Source organism: Caretta caretta, chromosome 15 (genome assembly GCF_965140235.1).
Source record: "Caretta caretta isolate rCarCar2 chromosome 15, rCarCar1.hap1, whole genome shotgun sequence".
NCBI classification, from domain to species: Eukaryota; Metazoa; Chordata; order Testudines; family Cheloniidae; genus Caretta; species Caretta caretta.
This window is the reverse complement of record NC_134220.1, coordinates 28,521,886-28,540,654: the sequence shown is the minus strand read 5'-3', so window position 1 is coordinate 28,540,654 and position 18,769 is coordinate 28,521,886. Positions and strand designations below refer to the sequence as shown.

Sequence of the window (18,769 nt, the reverse complement as noted above, 5' to 3'; positions counted from 1 at the left end):
TCTGAAAGAGGGGCTTACTGGGACCCCAGGTGAGGAAAAGCATCTAAATGAAGAACTAGAGTAGGTAGCTAGATTTTCCCCATGGGTCTTCACAGGCCTGCAGAACATAGGCAAGAGTTTCTCCCAGAAACCTTGTTAACAGTTTAACTTCTACCAGTAAATGGCTATAAGATACCTTCCGTTTTTGAAGCGGAACTCCCCAGTGAAATCAACAGCACAAGATGGGTCCAAAGTGATATCTAGGGTTGGTAAATCAGATCGGTGAAATTTACATTTGCCAAAATACTTACCTAGTTTGAGCAGAGTTTTGTATTTGGACACATCCCATGTTTCAAGCTCAGTGCGCTAGGTACAAAGCAGGGGCTGGTCGATATGGAGAGTTAGTGTAAGTCTACAGTGCCCTAGCCTGCCATGCACTAACTGGCCATGCTGAGCCTACCGTCATGCACTACATGTTCCATAGTGCCCAGAACTTTAATGTGCGGTAGCAGAAAGCATGTGGCTGGTCAGCGTATGGCAAGCTGGAGCACACTAGATTCACATGCCAGTTTCCTGCGTGCTGAGCATCCGAAAAGGCAAGCCTTAAGAAGTATCCTCTGTGCGGGGCAACATGTTTCCTGACAGATTCCATCACCACTCATTCATCTCCAGGGCAGCTTAATTCTGTTCAGAGAGTTGCTCATCAAGAAAGTTGATGCTCATACCTTGGGTGTATCCAGCATTTTAGCAACATTGAACATCAGTGCAAGAACAGCTACATCTACCCATTCACCAAGATAAGATAAATCTCTCTTTTGAGTCCATCCCACCATAAACCCATTTAAATAACATCTTAACATAAACAGATCTCAGGTCTTGCTTTTCAGACCGAATAGGTTAACACGTGCTATTTGCTAATTGAAGACAAATCTTTATCAAGCTCTGTGCCTGTATTAAATTCCTCCTTCCATTACACCCTTCTTGAGAAAACAATCAGATGCATTAACCAGCTAAGAGGCTCCTTTGATCACCATGAGAGCTGGGTCAGCTTTAGGATTAAGGACTGGAAGAGTATCTAAAAAGGAAACTTGTCTCAGAAATATAGTCATTATTAGAATGGGGATATTTCCCTGAGGAAACTATGGCTTCCCCCATTATAAGCAGCTATTGGAGTTCATCACTCCACTGCATATTTTGCTATGAGAAATATCTCAGGACCAGATTATTATTATTAATTGTATTGTGGTAGAACCTAGGAGGCCCAGTCACAGACCTGAACTCCATCGTGCAAGGCGCTGCACAAACACAGAACAAAAAGACAGTCCTTCAACCTCAGTAATGTAATGGTTTGGGGAATTCAACGGAAAAGCTCAGTTGAGGTGAGAAAAATTGCTCTGTAAATACGGCAGCTTCTCACTAAAGAGATCTGCTCCTGGTGCGTATCCAGAGTCGTGTTTGCCAAACTCAGTGACAAAGGAATTTCCAGCTACGTTTTACCCATTAGCCCCGCAAGAGCTAACACAGCCCTGAGAGAGGGAGCTGGAATCTGTATTGATTTGTGCAGCATCAATTCATTTCTAAGGGCTTAACCCAATTCTCCCTTCAGCTTCCCCTGGTGCAACACACTGAATATGGTAGGGTTGCTCATGCATAACAGATGGAAGAATTTGAAGGCAATTGGGCTGCACAGACATAATACTCTTGATAAAGAATCATTTCAAAAAAACAATCATTTATGGTATAACTTACTGATACCATCAGCTGCTGTGCGATGTACATATTGCATCTCATTGGATCAAAACCGATTTTGGAGGGGAAAAAAAACACCCTTAGGTGTTACTTTTGAAAAATAAATCCTGGAATAGTAAAGTGTCTTTTCATGGCCTTTTCTCTGCACTCTTCCTCTTTTTGCTAATCTTTTCAGCTACTTCACTGCAATAACAGTTTTTCCCCTTTCCAGCTTCCTTGCAACGAGCCACTGGTTCACCAAACTGCTAATATTTGACACGTTGATCAATTAAAAAAAATATTCCTAGTGAATCACTGTTCTGTCCAATTTAAATAGTCAAGGAGGTTGGGTATTTTTCCTTCCCAATTCCAACTGACTCCAATTTTCAGGACAAATAACTTAACCTCCTGAAACAAGAGAGAAAGGAGTAGCAAAAACACAGACTGAACAGTTTTACATGGACAGCTCAGTGTAGGCTGTCATTCATCTTGCCTCCAAGTACGTATCGATAAACTGCTCCCACAAATAGGCTTCGCATAGCAGACGTCCATATTTATTGCCCTGTCAACTTGAAGGCAAGCAATAATTTTTGCTTGATTGTTAATGGCAGATAAAGGAGGTTCTCTGCAATGTAATACATCACAGGGGATTGTTTTTCCTTTCATCACATTGCATGGCTATCATTACAAGCCTACACAATTCAGAGATGTCAGACACAATTCAAGGATGTCAGTCGATGATGCTTTGTCACAAAAGGCAAGAGGCTCGTTCTATTCAGAGTGTGCCACATTGAGCAGGCTATTTCACTCCAAGTATTCCCTCCCAGGAGCGTTATTGTTATGTAGGCACCTCTAGAAGTGCCTACAATATGGTAGGTGTTCTCCAGACAGAAGATGGTCTGCACCACTCAGCTCACAACCTAAGGACTGACACACAAAGGGGAGAGGAGAGGGGCACATGGGCGAGAGTTGGCCACACCTTAGTAAAATAAGGTTTGCTGCAGCTAGATTTCCTGTAGCCATCATGGTCTTTGAGGAGGACCTCTCTATGGAGAGGGGCCCTGGGGGCTTTGCACGCCTAGGGTGTAGCGAAGGAGAAGACATTTATGTGAGAAGCTGCTAAAATGGGCATATCAGTCTGGGGACACTGACGGACTAGAAGAGGTAGTGAAGGGGACAGAGCAAAAGTAGTGGGCTCTCTCTCTGAGGAATGCCTCCTATGCTAGTAATGACACAGATTCGGAGACCTACCATGGCCAAGGAGCTGATGTGCAGCCAGCCTCTCGCTCCACGGACACGTGGAACAAGTGTCACCAGGACTGCAGCCTGCATGTCACATTTTCAAGTGTTCTCCCAGGCCACAGCCCCTGTGTGCGCATCACATCCCAAGGTATGGAAGCTCTGTCTTGCATGGGAGTAGGAAGCAGCTACAGTCCAGCCTTGAAGGAGTGAAGCACTGGATGATCTTAGGAACCCCAGGAGAGAACAGTTTTGATGGGCTATATGGGGAAGTGTCAGGTAGCCACCCACCCCTTATCCTGGCTATATCATATCCCTCCTATGGAGAGAGGGCAAGATGAGGTGCTAGACACTAGAAGGAAAATGACCAGTGTGGGGTGGGGACTTACCTGCACAGAAAGATGTATGTGGTGTCTTGGCAAAGAGGTGAGCTTCGCAGCTCCTGGTGAAGCCATCCGGGGTTGAGAGACTCAGCCCCTTGCAGGTTGGGCTGAGGATAAAGAAAACCAGCCTTCTCCATGCTGCCAATTTCTTCATTTTCTCGGAATCCTTCCAAATTCCAGTGTTCCGGGGCCATCGTCTCTGCCTCATGCATTCGCTGCCGGAGGCTCTTGCTGTCGGGAGGGGTGGGGGGGGCAGGAAGGGGGAATGGTACAAATGGCACTTTCTGAAAAAAGACTGTTTCGAACAGATAAAGAGCTGTCCATCCCATTCCTTCCAGCATTGACGCAGGTCCCCACCACGACGATACAAAAGAAGCCCAGCGTTAGAGCCAGCCAACAGGCGCACGGGGAGCGGGGGGGGTAGGGGCGTGTGGAGGGGGAAATAAAAACAAAGGGCTGAATGCAGCATCTGCCACCCCACACCTTCTTCTGGCAAATACGATCCCGGGTCCCAGCTGTTCGTTAGCTAGGCCACCTCCTTTCACAGCCCACGTCAGGCCGCCCTCAGAAAGGACTGGTTCATTCATCTCTCGCAGCTCTCCTGCTGGCCTGCTGCCAGGCATCCCAGGCCTGGCCTAGCCAGTTCTCTGTCATCCATTACCAAGCTGTGCATGATTCGCCTTTTCTACCACCTCCAGGTGGGAGTGTTCCTCATGCAAGGGCCTTCAAGGCACTTTCTTAGTTTCCTCTTGGGGTCACTCTCAGGTGCTGGTCTCTGGTGAAGTTTACAGGTGAATGCTTAGCGTCCGTTGCTAAGCAGTCGGGTTCCCAGCTCCTTCATTGTGAGTCTGATGGAGTCTGCAGTGCAATTTACAAGTAGGGACTCTGCCCCCATCTCTTCCTTCCTCGGATTTGCTCTTAGCACATGGCTTCCAGTCTTCCTAATGAGCTATTAATGAGAAGTCAATCATTTATGCAAATCAGAAGCAAACATTGATTTATTTCAGGCTACAGCAATCCATCACCCCAGTTTAAATTGGTGACGGGCCTGAGCCAGGACAGAGCCCAGCCCACCCCTGAATTTTCAGGGTATTCATGTCTCCAGTCCTCATATTCAGGCCCCGCCATTCTTGCCTAGATGCTTCCCATCCGACACACAATTTGTCCCTTTTTCCCCCTGTTGGAAAAAAGCTCCAGCAATCACCACCGCCACATTGACAGTCCCATGTGTTCAAGCTCAGGCAAGCTGCATGGAGCCCATTTGTGCATGCCTAAGCGGGTACGCTTGGGTGCAAAGGAAGCAATCTTGCTATGCAAGTGCCCCCTCAATCTCTTAAGAGCACCTTAAAAGTGGCATTGGGCCACGGCAGCAGGGCTGACAGCTAGGGCTAGTCACCCAAGTACGTACCCAGGGGACTGGGCAACTTTGTCCTCTGACCACTAGCCTGAGTGGCCACCTGTGCCAGCATAACCACAGTGCAATTTTGAGTGCACTGGCTAGTGCAAGCCTGTCTCCCCCCACTGGAAAGTGCCTTTCTCAGTGGACATATCCATCGGGTCTCCCTTCTACTTGGTTTGACCTTCTGATATTCCGTGAGGGGAGAAGGTTTAATTCCTGATGCTGGACAAAGGCAGGCTGATGCTTTAAAGTCATCCCAATGTCTTCTCATTGTGACTTGCATTGCATTGTGAGTGGGGACAGGAAATTCATGACCACCACGTTCCCCTCAAGCTTCTTTGACATCCACAGGACAGCATAAATCCCAGCAAAACAGAGGCTGAGCCAACGGATCTGGGCCAAGTCTCAATGTCTGTCCTCTAAACTTTTCCAGAAACAAACAGAACTTAGTTGATATTCAGGTGAAGCAAAGACAGCGGAGGCGGCCAACTCTTCTCCCCAGGGCAATGCAATCAGTCCCTCTGCCCTCCCCATTCGGAAATGTTAATTATACTTACAACTAGTCAGCACCTCCTGGTTCACTATAGCCACCATCCTCTGGCATTAGCTCATAGGAAACACTCAGGACCAGATCCTCAACCAGTGTAAACTGGCATAGCTCTGTTGATTTTCTCTGCAGCTACCGCAATTGACACCAGCTAATGATCTAGCCCCCAGAGGAGGTCTATTTCATGTAGGTCAGTATAGCCCAGTGCAGACGGAATGCACTTGAAACACTTGTGCACCAACAACAGGACCTCATTGTGATGAGCTCAGCTAATATCATGTTGATATCAGTTTTGTTGTACTTCACCGCCTGAGTTTCTTCAGACCCTTAGCCATTGAGGAGACTGAAGACATGACTTTTCTTCATATTTTAAGTGTTTGTAATTCCAAGCAACCCATTTTCAAGACTATCCGAGTCCCTATGCTTCACAGAAAAAGGAATCAGAAATAGAGAGGGCCCTATGCCATCACCAAAAGAAAAACAATGACACACAGGTGTGATATTTCAGAGTAACAAAGCCATAAAAAGCAGTTAAAACAGTGTACTTTCATCATCAATTGCTGGGCTTTTTTTTCTCTAAAATTACCCACTAACTGTTTTCTGATTGCATCACTTTCGGCGCTGACCATAATCCAAAGCATAAAACACTTGTTACGTGTAGATTTGTTTGCAAAAGCATGTATGGCTGGGTTTGTCATCAACTTCCCTGCCCTCCACCCCCACACACACACCCCTCTGCCAAAGAAGACCAGAGACGGCTCTAAGTCTTTCCATTCTGTACTGATCTATCAGATAGGAAATGGAAGCACATGGCTCCCAACTGATCCCTTATCTTGTAGTCCATTTTGTAGATGAGAGATCGCTCCATCTTTACCAGTTGGTCAAAAATATACATATATATTTACATGGAGATCTTTATGACTTTTTCCGCCTCACCAATTTGCATACCCTGATCTTTTAGACAAGTCACAGAAGTCTAAGCTAAACAAACCGAACTTCAGTCAGGATGGCCTTTGGCAACTTTCTACCACTAAAGCCATTTTTGTTTCCTCTCAAACAAAAGGAACGCACTTGGATTTCACACGGGGGCAATCTTCATTGAAGTCTGCATTCCTTCAGTGAAGAGCCGAATTGTCCTGAGGATTTCAGAGCTGCTGGACACCAGCAGAGGATGTGCTAAGCAAAAGATGAAAGAAAAAAGCAAAAGCTTGAAAAGGACAGCAAGAGAGCTAATTTTATATTTTATTTTAGGTTGGAGCAAAGTTAATTCTCCCACGTCTCTTCATCCCCCTGTAAGAACGACTGCACCAAAACAAATATTGCAAGCCGTTATGTAACTGGCGGAAATGATGCTTCATTTCTGGCATCAGCCCTTTGTCATCCATTTAAGGTTTTCACGTAAGCTCTCTCAGTGAGACACGGTGGCCAATATTCTTTCACCTAACTATATAATCCCTACCCTGCGGGGAACAGAGTCCACCATCATGGAAGGAGCAACAGTATCTTAAGTATAGCACATGAGAAGATCATGGCATTATTTCCAATACTGAATACTAACTGAAATCAGTGGGCAGAAGCCAGGTTTAAATACCACAGTGACAAACCCAGCTCAGTAGAAATGAAATCAGACCCACAGTTCTTAGGTCATGCTGCTGGGAATTGTAAGATACCACTGCCAGGGTTGCAAAGAAACATTGGCCTACTTAGACAATACTTATTTTTCCCATCACCAGATCTTTACCTCCTGGAGTTTGTCCTGTTGTATACTTGCCAGTTCATAACATACATGGTGTTGTAGCCATGTCAGTCGCAGGATGTTAGAGAGATGTGGTGGGTGAGATAACATCTTTCATTGGATCAACTTCTGTTGGAGAGAGACACGCTTCCAGAGAGCTCTTCTTCAGGAATTCTCTCCTTTGACCCAGAGCTCAGGGCCAAGTACTGTAGTGTCTGTGCAAACAAAGCTCCTGCCCACACAGAAAGATTTGGCCCTAACTGTGAGAAGCCACAGTGCTAGAACCTGGATCAGCATGTCCCTGAGTGACTGCCACCTTGGCACCCCCACAGCAGTGTCCAATGAGCGGTGAGCGGCCAGGCACCACTGGATGTCCTGCCCACAGAGGCCCTGAGGCCTTAAATAGCATGCCTGGGCCAAACAGTAGGAGGCTGTCTATGCAACAAGATAGGTCCCCAACCTGCTGCAGAGACGGACCCTACCTTTTCCTGCGTCCCAGCCTGGTTCCTACCTCAGACCCATCTCTGTTCCTGCCTTCCCTGGCTCCAGGTAACCCAGTTCTGACTCTCGGCTTGGATTCCTGGCTCTGACCCTCAGTTCCATTTCCCTACTCTGCCTCCTGCTCCAGCCATTGGGCTCGACTGCCGCTACCCCACTCCCTGACACTAACTTGCATTAGTGACAGTCCAACAGCTCAGAGAGGATTCAAAAGCTCACCATTTGGACTGGGAAAGAAGCAGGAAGAATCAGCAAACTCAGGTAGTGCAGCAGTGCCTTAGAGAATCGCTGCCTGGGCTCATGAAAGGCTTCTAAAGCTGTCAGCGACGGAAGAGACTCTCAGTGATCCAAGCCTGCCTAATTTTATGTGAAAATAATACAGGAAAACATTGGGATCAAAAGAAAAACATCAAATGGGAACATCAAACAAATAAAAAACGGTACCCTACCATCGTAAGAGCATCTTAGAACAAAGTGATGATTTAAAAAAATAAAACCACACATACCCAGAGATGGGGAGTTGGAAATTCATAAACTTGGAGCCAAAGAGGCTTGATCCTAATTTGAAACACTAAGGCAAATGTATCAAATCTACGTGCTGAGAACAATATGTGCAGGTAGTAAAGAATCCATGGACACACCTGCGGGGCTGGGACTTGATCCATTACCCTGGGTCTCCACAGAGCGCGTTCTACTAGCTGACCTAAAGGAGCGCTCCCTTAGCTTGCAGCAGTGACAGGGCCTCCATCCTCTGAGGACCAATAGAGGGCGACACCACTGACACAGACTAAGCCAGTCAAACAAGTTCCTCTGAATATCTTGAAGGTTTTACTAGATCTAGGAGAAGTAGTTGAATACATCACTAGACCTGCATATAAAACATTTTTTTTTTTTAACTAAAAGGACATTTCAGCCAAATCAAAAACATTTACAGAAAATTTGTTTTGGTTGGAATTTTCTCGATTTTCAATGTAAAGCCAAAAAGAACCTTCTGCATTTTTTGGCCTTTGGAAAAAACTCATTTGTTTTAGCCAAAAGTCAATTATTTTTTGAGCCTTAAAAAAAGTTGCACTGGTGGGTGGGTGGTTTTATTTATTTATTTATTAGGTTTTTCAAACAAGAAATTAATGGGGAAGTTTTGGGGGGAAATGAAATTAAAACAAATTCCTGCAATTTTTCTGGCATTTTTCATCGTGTCTACTCTACATCAATTGGTGGGCTATGTCAGAAAGATTAGTCCTCAGCCCTACCACTCAACACAAAAAGCCCATCTCAGCAGAGAACCCAGTAATCCAGTGGACATGGAGACTGACCTACCCTCTCATCCAGGCATACTGAGAGGACAGATGGTATATTGGGTGCATGACTCTGAAAACCAGAATCACACAAGATTAAATAGGCAGCATTACAACTGATTGAACTATCCATTCTGAATAACATTTGTCCTGAATTAGTCCCTGTGTCGGTTAGAAGTTGGTTTGTGAGCCAACCCTTTGAACTTATTCACGAGTGGAAAGAGTTTGCCAACGAGATTGGATGGATACTTTTTGGAGGTCGGACTCAGCTATTCACTATCCGTGTAGCATAGTTGGTCGTGAAAGTCATATGGTGTGGTTGTTGCTCCCTGACTGGATTTTTTCCAGCAGGAGAACAAATAGTACAAAGCAAACGTCCAGTATAAACGTTTTCTTGTGCTAAAATTAGTGAAGCTTTCAGAATTGGCAAACATTTTCCGCAGCACCTGGCAACTGTCTGGATACTCACAAATAAGGAATAGTGTGGCAATACAAACCACAGCGAACTGAACGCTGCCACGCATATCAGGGCTTGAAGAGTGACTAGTCTGAGCTCTAATTCAATGCAAAGCAATTCAGGTTCTTATACCCGCTTCCTGCTATATTGCTAAGGCTTCAAACAAGGCTCCCTTTACAACACAAAGGATATGCCCAGTGCTGGTTATCTTCCATAATTCCTACTGCTGGTCTGAGTTTTAATTTCTCTCCAGGGAAATCAATAGCAAGCTCTGCAATAAGCAGTCACATATTAGCATAAGCAAAAAAAAAGAAAGGGCTAGAAATTATAGTGCCCAAATTCTCTCAGAGTCCAGCAAACACAATGATCTGGAAGTTTAGGCATAAATAGCCGTGGGCTGTCCTAGATGGTCCATACTTGCAAAGATCATATCAATGATGAGCAAAGTGCTGCAGTCAGAGGGAGCTTTGCTGAAATGCTCAGCTGACACTACAGAACCATCCTGGGGCTGAACACAAAGGGCTGGATCCCTCTTTGCAGGGATCCTCCAGACCAGCCTTCCTATATCTCAGAACAATCAATATTTTCCTACTGCCCCTCTTTGCGCTACATCCTGCAGTGTTACAGATGCCTGGCTTCCCAGGGTCCGTCTAATCTGACAGGATTTCAAAGTCAGAAAATACAAGGATGCAAAATCCCGGACGAGGCATTTGGATACAAATCCATCAGAGAGCTTGCAATCCCTTCTCCCCGCCCTGCACCCAACTCAATGAAGAGTATCACAGGCTATGTGCTAAGAACTTGATGTGTTACTGTCTGTTCATTAATTTCAAAAGGTTAGCAATTAAACTGTCATCTTAGGCCAAACCAAGCTGATGAAAGTTAGAAATTCTTTCAAATGGGCAACATTCATAGGGAGTATTTGAACATACTTGAAGTTAAGACTTGATAGTAACCATCTTTTTTGTAGCCTGCCTGCAAAGTAGAGGTCAAGCAGCATTAAAACAAAGTACTTTCACGAGACCTAGACATTTTTCTGTGGCTACAGTAAAGTTGCATTGAGGATGTGCGTGTGATGTTCCAAAATACTGTAAGAACATTAAACTCAACTTACGGCTAATTGTATGTGTTTTGTTGCTTGACATCATAGGAATAAACATATACAAATCTAAGGTGCAAAGCAACTGGTCTCCAACAGACTGTAAATAAATGTGTCAGGGTATAACCAAAGCCAGAAATATGAGGCTAGTGTGGGGAAGAAGACAGAAATACCTGCTGCCCATTTCTGGTAACACCTATAGATCCAGCCCTCCCAGTCCTGCGGGAAGGATGCATCTCTTTCTTTTAAGCAAATGAAAACTCTGTTATTCAATGGAATGTTAAATTTTAAAGGCCCAGACTAACTGGCTGATCCAATCTAGTGTGACTAAAGTTGGTTTTTGTAGCCACGCTGATCGAGTTTAGTCTTTGAAAACCCAAGAACAGGGCTGGATGGAATCCAAATCCTGTTTTTTCCAAACTGCCAAGATCTGGGACATAGAAGGATCCAGCTGTCCTTCAGGGTGCTAGTTTTTGTCTAGATTGAGGGGCAACACTGTTATCTTTCGGGCTATCCCAGTGTGGCAGGAGGCGACATGTTCCAGGAGCAAGCCCCCCTCAGGTTCCACAACTCAGGAACCACGGCAGAAGAGACAGTCCCCAAGGAATCCAGCCCTGACTTTACACAGACCCCAAATCCATTCCAAGATAGGGCTTGGCAAGTTTTCACTCAAGCAGGTATATGTCCTCTGAGGGCAGCTGTACTCAATAAGCCTGAGAGTGCCTTTACTCAGGGAGTGCCGAGAACCCTGGAACAGCATGTAGCTGGATCCCCCTAGGTCACAAGAGCAGGGAGCCATTGTCCCCATGGGAAGCACGGAGCGATGGGACATGGAGAGTTCACACGCCCATCCTCTCATGGCAATATGGATGGAGACACTTCCCCTGCAGAAGTCAGTGGGGTGGCATTGGCAGAACCCTACCTGGAGCTTTCTAGGGCCAGTTATTTCAAATCTCCTCCCCTTACTTTTCCTGCTGAAGAACAAGTTACTTTAAGAGGCCTGCATTAAACTTTCCTCTCCTTGCATTACATTTTGATTGGTTTCCCCAATTGCTGGAGTTCTGAGAGGGTCAGAGGATTATTGTGAAATGCTGCTGTGAAAAGGGACAAGTGATGGTGCAGGGACAGTTATCCCCAACGTCAAACAGGACTGTGAGAGGCTGGGGACAGTCATTAGCAAGATGTGCAAGGAGTTTTTGCTGTTTTTCCTTCTCTTTGTCCTCGCTAACCTGCCACAGGGCACCTTCCACCCTCTTCCCCCAATCCCCAGCAACGTCTACAAGGAAGGACACACTGAAAGCAGGAGACACCTTCTGCCTCACCTCCACTTATTGGCGAGTCGCCATCCCTTTCCCCTTGCAAAGCTTCATTACCACTTCACAACCTTCATTGGAGAGAAAAAGGTTGCAGAGCTTTATTTACCACAAGTACCATACCGGAATTATTTACTACAACCAAAAAACCCAGCTCTGGACATATCCCCACCACCACTGGCTCTGGAGAGGAGATTCCCAGTGGCCCAACCCCAAAACTCCACAGGGTTTCTAGGTGGTACCTATCACTGTGGTTTCATTAGAGATTCATGGATTTTTCCAACCAGAAGGGACCATTAGATCATCTGGCCTCCTGCATAACCATAGAATCCACCCAGGGATTCTGCATCAAGTGCATAAGTTCTGGTTGAGCTACAGCATGCATTTTAGAACATCATCCAGTGTTGATTTACACTTCAAGTGATGGAGAATCCATCACATCCCTAGGAGAGTTGTTCTCGTGGTTACTTAACCTCACTGTAAAAAAAGTATGTACCTATTTCTAGTCTGAATTTGTCTAACGTCAGCTTCCCACCCTGGGATCTTGTTATGCCTTTTTCTTCTAGATTAAAGAGCCTTCTACTGTCCAAAATTGTTCCCCACATAGCTACTTCTAGACCAGGGGTGGCCAACCTGAGCCTGAAAAGGAGCCAGAATATACCAATATACATTGTCAAAGAGCCAGAGTAATATGTCAGCAGCCCCCAATCAGCTCCTCCCCACCGCTTCCCCGCTGGCAGCCCCACTGATCAGCGCCTCCCCCTCCCTCCTGATCAGCTGTTTCGTGGTGTGCGGGAGGCTCTGGGGAGGAGCGAGGGCACGGCAGGCTCAGGGGAGGGGGCAGGAAGGGGTGGAGTGGAGTGGGGGAAGGGCCTAGGGCAGAGCCAGGGGGTGGAGCTGTGAGCACCCCCCCAGGCACATTCTAAAGTTGGTGCCTGTAGCTCCCGCCCCGGAGTCGGTGCCTATAAAAGGAGCCGCAGATTAACTACCTACGAGCCACATGTGGCTCCAGAGCCCCAGGTTGGCCACCCCTGCTCTAGACTGATGAAGTCCATGTCATGCTCATAAGGTGCTAGATTGACAACCCGGGAGAGGGAAGGCCGATGTTTCTCCACAGAGCCCAGGTGCAATCAGAGCAAGCTTCCCCTACTGAACCCTGAGCGGGATCCATCAGGACTGGACTAGAGGGGAGGAAATGCTGAGAGAGAGAGAGAGCCACAAAAGTCAAGGGAGGTCAAGGAGAGGTGATGAACAAAGTTGGGGATGAGGAGAGGCCCTTGACTTTTGAGCATGGAGAAGTCATTTGAAACTTTAGCAAGAGCAAGAGCTGTGTCGGGGCAGGGGGTCCCGGAACGAGCTACAGCAGCAGCAATCAGGGCAGCTATTGTAAACAGCCCACGGGAAGCTCTCCGCAGTTAAGGCAGACGGGTCAATAACTGAAGGATACGAGGGTGTCAAGGGTTGGTTGTGAGGCTGAGGGACAATACCGAGTGCTCTGAGGGGAAGGAGGGAGGTCAGTCTCTGGGGGGAGATTGGATGTTTTTCCTAGAATGTACACACTGGTTCAGCAGCAAGTTACTGGGGGATACCAGAATCACTGATGGACGCTCTATGCCCCATGATCATAATTGCTTTCTTCTGGCCTTAAAATCTATAACTGAGACAAGGAGCCAGTTGGAGTGGTTGTAAGTGGGGGGTGAGAGCCGTCTAAGTCAGCGCCTAGGTACAGAGCAGAGACAGGAGGGAGAAAGTCACACCAGAATTTATCGGTCTTCACCTTGAAGGCAGTGAGGCCCTGGACAGAGAGGGAAGGAGGCAGATTAAGGTGTGTAAAGGAAGGGAGACGGTGGGGGAAATGGAGCAGCTCAGTGAGCCAGGGGGCAGCTCTGAATTCATAGTGGAAGGGACCCAGGTAGTTTCCCTGTGGAGGGGTCCAGCAGTGCAGGAGCAGAGTAAGAGTGTACAAGAGTGAGATGCAGAGTGGACAGGACAGACAATGCTACAGGAGCAAGGAGCAAAGGAGTCAAAGCTGGAGGAGAGAACAGAGCTGGGCAGGCTGTATTTTTGGCATCTAAAAAAAGCATATTTTGAACAACTAGGGAGGGAGGAGGAATCAAAACTTCCTTTACTCCTCATGGCACGTTTTCCTCCCTGCTGTGCTGGGCATGTGCATGATGCACCTTTTAGGCCATTTTACATTAATCTTTGCAAGTTTATTGCTAATGAATAGTGCACACATACCTTCACACGCACACCATCACCCTCCAAGCCTTCGCTCGTTTGCAAAGCTGTCACGTCCTTGAGTAAGCCCGAACAGAGACGCAAAGGCTCCTACCAAGCAGAAGAGCACCTTGGTGACCAATCTGCACACTTCTTTACCTTTGCAGCAATAAACAGATAGCCTCCGCCAGACAGCTGCTGCAAATGTCACCTCTTTGGAGACAGAGAGACGCGGCGGCTGTTTTGCAGCATGTCAGTGCCATGAATTGGGATACAACATGATGATTGCCTGGGAATTCTTTCCCCTAAAAGCACTTCAGCTCCCTTTGTCACCAGCCACTGAAACATCAGTCCCGTTGTTTCCCTTGCAATAATGTGGCAGCATAAAGAGTGGGAGCAGTAGAGAATGGGGACCCCGGGATTCTTTTTTGGATGGGCTTGTGCCATGTATCTTCCATCAGATAAGAGTTATTCCCTTGTGGTCACTCTTGCACTGTGGTTCTCAAGTTAATGCACTGTTGTTTGATTCACCCATATGGCACATGGAAATTCTTATCTCAAAGGCCTATCGTGTACTTTGATTTCTGCATATAAACAAGCTATGATGGGGTGGACTAGTCTGAGAGGCCCCCTGCTGGAAGCCTTGGGGTTCTGTTACACCCATCCCAGGAAAGGAGCAGCAGAGCTAAGTCCTCCAAGCAGCCAATCAGAGAGACTGTGCAGGGAGCAGCCAATCAGGGCCCAGGAGAGCCATATAAAAAGGAGCTGTGGAGCTAGATACAGGTAGTTTCTTGCTGGAGCCAGAGGAGTGTAGATCAGGGGTTCTCAAACTGAGGGTCGGGACCCCTCAGGGGGTCGTGAGATTATTACATGGGGAGTCTCAAGCTGTCAGCGGCCACCCTGAACCCCGCTTTGCCTCCAGCATTCATGATGGTGTTAAATATATAAAAAGTGTTTTTAATTTATATGGAGGCGGTCACACTCAGAGGCTTGCTGTGTGAAAGGGGGCACCAGTACAAAAGTTTGAGAACCACTAGTGTAGATGATGCTTTTGGATGGCCGAAGGGAACTGCAGCACCATGGACAGCTCAGTTCTGCCGGAGACCGTGGGAGCGAGAAGAGCCCTGAGCTAACGGTGAAGCATCGGTGAAGGCTGGGACCAGGGGGAATTGGGCCAGGGAACCAAAAACAGTTTATTAAAGGGACACAGTGGTGCCTGGCTGCTATTCTTAGGGTCCTTGGGCTGGGACTTGGAGTAGTGGGTGGGCCCAGGTCCTGCGCATAGGCCACTGGAGAAGTGACCTACAGTCAGACAACAATAAAGCCCAGAAGAGGAACTGACCTGTTAGAGGCCCAGCTGGAGAGCTAGGGCCAGAACAGACCAAGAGGGCAAAGCCCTAGGGGTATAGCCCGATACCAGGGCCAGGACTGTTTAAAGACCGCAGACACACCCAACCAGAAGGGTTGCTCATGAGAGGTGGGTGCCACACCATTACATGAGCCTATTAACTATAATCTCTAGCTACATGCACCCTAATCAGGGATAAATCCTACCATCTCCACCAGACTCCCAATGGCCCAAACCACGCAATAGCCCCGTCAAGCCTGCCTAAGGAATGCAGATCATTAGCAAAATGAGTATGTCCCAGAAGCAGTTATTCATTATTTGTATTATGGTAGCACCTAGGAACCCCAATGTAGGATCATGGCCCCACAGTCTCATGTGCTATACATATATGTAATAAAGAAGATATTCCCTGCCCCCAGAGAGCCTACAGTTTACATGGCAGACAAGCCAACAGGAAGGGTGCAAGGGTGAGGTAACAAAATGAGCAGTGTTGAGTAGAGAAGCCAAAGTTCCTAACTCAATCCATGCTGAATGGCCATTAAAAAAAGACATGATGGCCAGGGAGAGCCTGTGTCCTCACTGCTTTCCACTGGCTATTGGTCAATAATTATTTGATAATTGAGGTGATTTACTCCTGAAAGGTGCCAAACTCATCACCCTAGAAACCAAACTCCTTCATCAATCCCTGGAACAGGCCCCAGGCCATTTCATTCCTTACCTAAAGAGCAAGAAGGTCAAATCAGTCTGTGGCCCATTCGCAACTGGCCTCTTGAGGTGAGGCGCCCAGCAAGCCAGCCGCTCTGCGCCAATTATGGCAGCGAGTTGTGTAACATGCACAACTGCCCAGTTAAGGACTGGGTTGAGACCAACCAATTTATTCCACTTAAGCCACCTGGCAGCCAGAAGCCCTTACGGAACGAGTGACCTAGAAGTGATGGGTAACCCTCAGAACCCTAGCTCCCCAGCCAGCCAGAAACAAAAGGACTCAACATTTTAAATAAAAAGGAAAGATCAAACTAGTCAATGGAAACAATATTAGTTACAAACTTTGACCCCATTCATTTAGCAGAGTGTTTGTGAGCGGAGCCAAATTTTCTGCACGTGTCTTTGTTGGTAGCCAGGAGCCACCAAATTGCCTGTGCAACGCTGCTCCTTGAACACAATGGAAAGGTCACCTGTGCAGGAGGCAGATCTGTGTCGGGGGCCAGTCCCAGACTGAGGAATGAACTCCCACAGGAACTGAAGGCCATCGCAAACCTCATCACCTTCCACTTCAAGCACAAGGCACATTTCTTCAGTCTGACTTCTCTGACAGTCACAGAGCAGTGTGGGTATTTTACTAAGTCCCCACAAATCAAAATCCTACCGAAACAAAACACTCCGCTGTGCACCCACTTCTCTTCCCCTTCCCCTCCAGGAAAGGGGATGAGAGAGAGAATGAACCACGCATGACAGATATCAGTCACGTCACTTCATGCACGACAGAGATGGTCCAATACTGTAGTGCTGAACGGGCCTAAGAACCTCTATCAAATAAAACAGAACCTTTGGAGAAAGCGGTAGTAGCTAAATGATGACCCAGTTAAACTGAAGATGATCAAACTTAAGGGTGACTTAAATATTCCTCTCAGGAAAAAAGTTCCCATCCTAGGTCAGGTGAGTGGAATGATGGGGGGAAAGGATTCTAAAATGCGAGATTCCCGTCTGGAAAAGAGGATTCTGACTGTTGGGCCGATTTTATTTCCTCTTAGGATGAGGACAAACTGAAGGCTGACATTGAAGGATGTACATTATGGGTCTGCTTACAAGCATTCTTGCTGCCGCGAAGCCATAAATATGGTGTTCATGCCCCTCCTGTAGATTTACTGTTGTATTGTGTGCTCTGCTTTCATTAGCGACTAGGATACTTTGCAAGTAAGGGTCCCTTGAAAGCTTTAATACAGCCATGTACAAACCCTAGGCGGACAAAATGTGGCAATGAGGTGGGAAGTGATGGAAGACTGGTCAGAAATGGGTTTTGTGAAGGTAACTATGGTTATGCAGAGCTACAAGATTTGCACCTTTTGCTGTCATGGAAGAGCTGTGAGGTCCAGGGTATTGTCAATGTCTAGCATTCGAGTCATGAGTTAGGCCTCAAAATCATGAGATTTTAAAATTAATGCAGTTGGGTCCCTTGGTTTTCACATTTGAGACTTTAGGGTTTACAGTTTCACATTTTTCTTCACAACCATGAGGGCTGGAAATGCATGTTTTATTCGTAGTAGTTAGTGGTATCTCCCACTAAGTGCCAGCCACTTTTGCAACACTTGAGGATGATCCATGCCCCAAGGAACTATGAATCTAAGGAGCTAACTTGAAAAAAAAAAGGAAACCTGAGAGTCACACATAATCACATGACTCCAGGAGCTGAGGCTTCAAGAAAAACACCACATATCACAAGAGTTTGCAAGAATGAGCCTAGGACAGGGCACCACGTACTCTAGAGTTCCAGTCTGGTCTTTGCTATTTACTCCCTCTGTGACCTTTGTCAAGTCCCTTAATTTCTATTCCAGCATTTCCCCAGGCAGGAGAGGATTGACATTCAACACATGGCTGAGGAAGGAGAGGACTCATTAAGAGAAATCCCTTTGAGGGGAAGCAAACCAAGCTACACAAGGCTTATGGGTGAATGAAGTTGGGGGAAAGAACCAACATTCACCCTCCCGGTAACCTTCTCAAAAACATACACTGTCCTAGAAGAGGAAATGGCCTCCAACCCAGCAGCTGGGGCAGGTACAAGCCCCTACTTCCTCTCAGATCCCGCCTAATGGCCCTGACGTGAAAAATATTTGATTAAAGAAGAAGGAGGGAGCAGGGACCCCACAGTGTGTTCTCTAAAGCCTGCTCTCTGGTGTGAGTGCTAGCCTGACAGCAAGGTCTCGTACAGCAGTGGTAACATTGTACATTACACCTGCCTGGGGAAATGGAGAAAGTATGAGACAGACCCATCTGAGCAGCTGAAGTGGAATGTGATATTTATGGCCTACATCTCAATTTGGGACCTAGGCAGCAGAGCTCGATGGGGCACGAATAGCCCAGCGCAGGCAGGGCACGCTATTTTCATTGCTCAAAGTGAATTGCACTAGCGAAATGAGACCCACCTGTTCCTCAGGGCTCTAGTCTCCCCGTCAGATGCATAATTGCAGTGCATTCAAGAGGAGCCAACAGCTGCAGCACGAGCCTGTAAAAAGCTGGCTGTGTGCTTGTCCCAATTTGATAATTAAGGTGATTTACTCCTGAAAGGTGCCAAACTCATCACCCTAGAAACCAAACTCCTTCATCAATCCCTGGAACAGACCCCAGTCTGTAGCCAATTGCTGGGATGCAATGACTGAGATCTGCAGTGGGCAGTTTAAGTCTTGAGTGCTGTCAGGCAGGTACTCCTAACAGGGAAGTTATTAGCTTCTTCTCTGGAGACACTTCTCTGGTCTCATCTCTTTGCACTGCTCATGGTCCCATTATGTCACCCTTCCCCAGTGATCTCAGCACC

General features: G+C 46.9%; 1 protein-coding gene across 1 annotated transcript in view; it reads right to left on the bottom strand.

The window, feature by feature from the left end:
- RPH3A (rabphilin 3A) overlaps positions 1–3,357 on the bottom strand; it is a 148,806-nt gene extending 145,449 nt beyond the window's left edge. Inside the window, exon 1 of the mRNA XM_048821164.2 lies at positions 3,336–3,357. The gene's annotated coding sequence lies outside the window, so the exon portion shown is untranslated. The remainder of the gene's footprint in view (positions 1–3,335) is intronic.
- Positions 3,358–18,769: the final 15,412 nt, after the last annotated feature.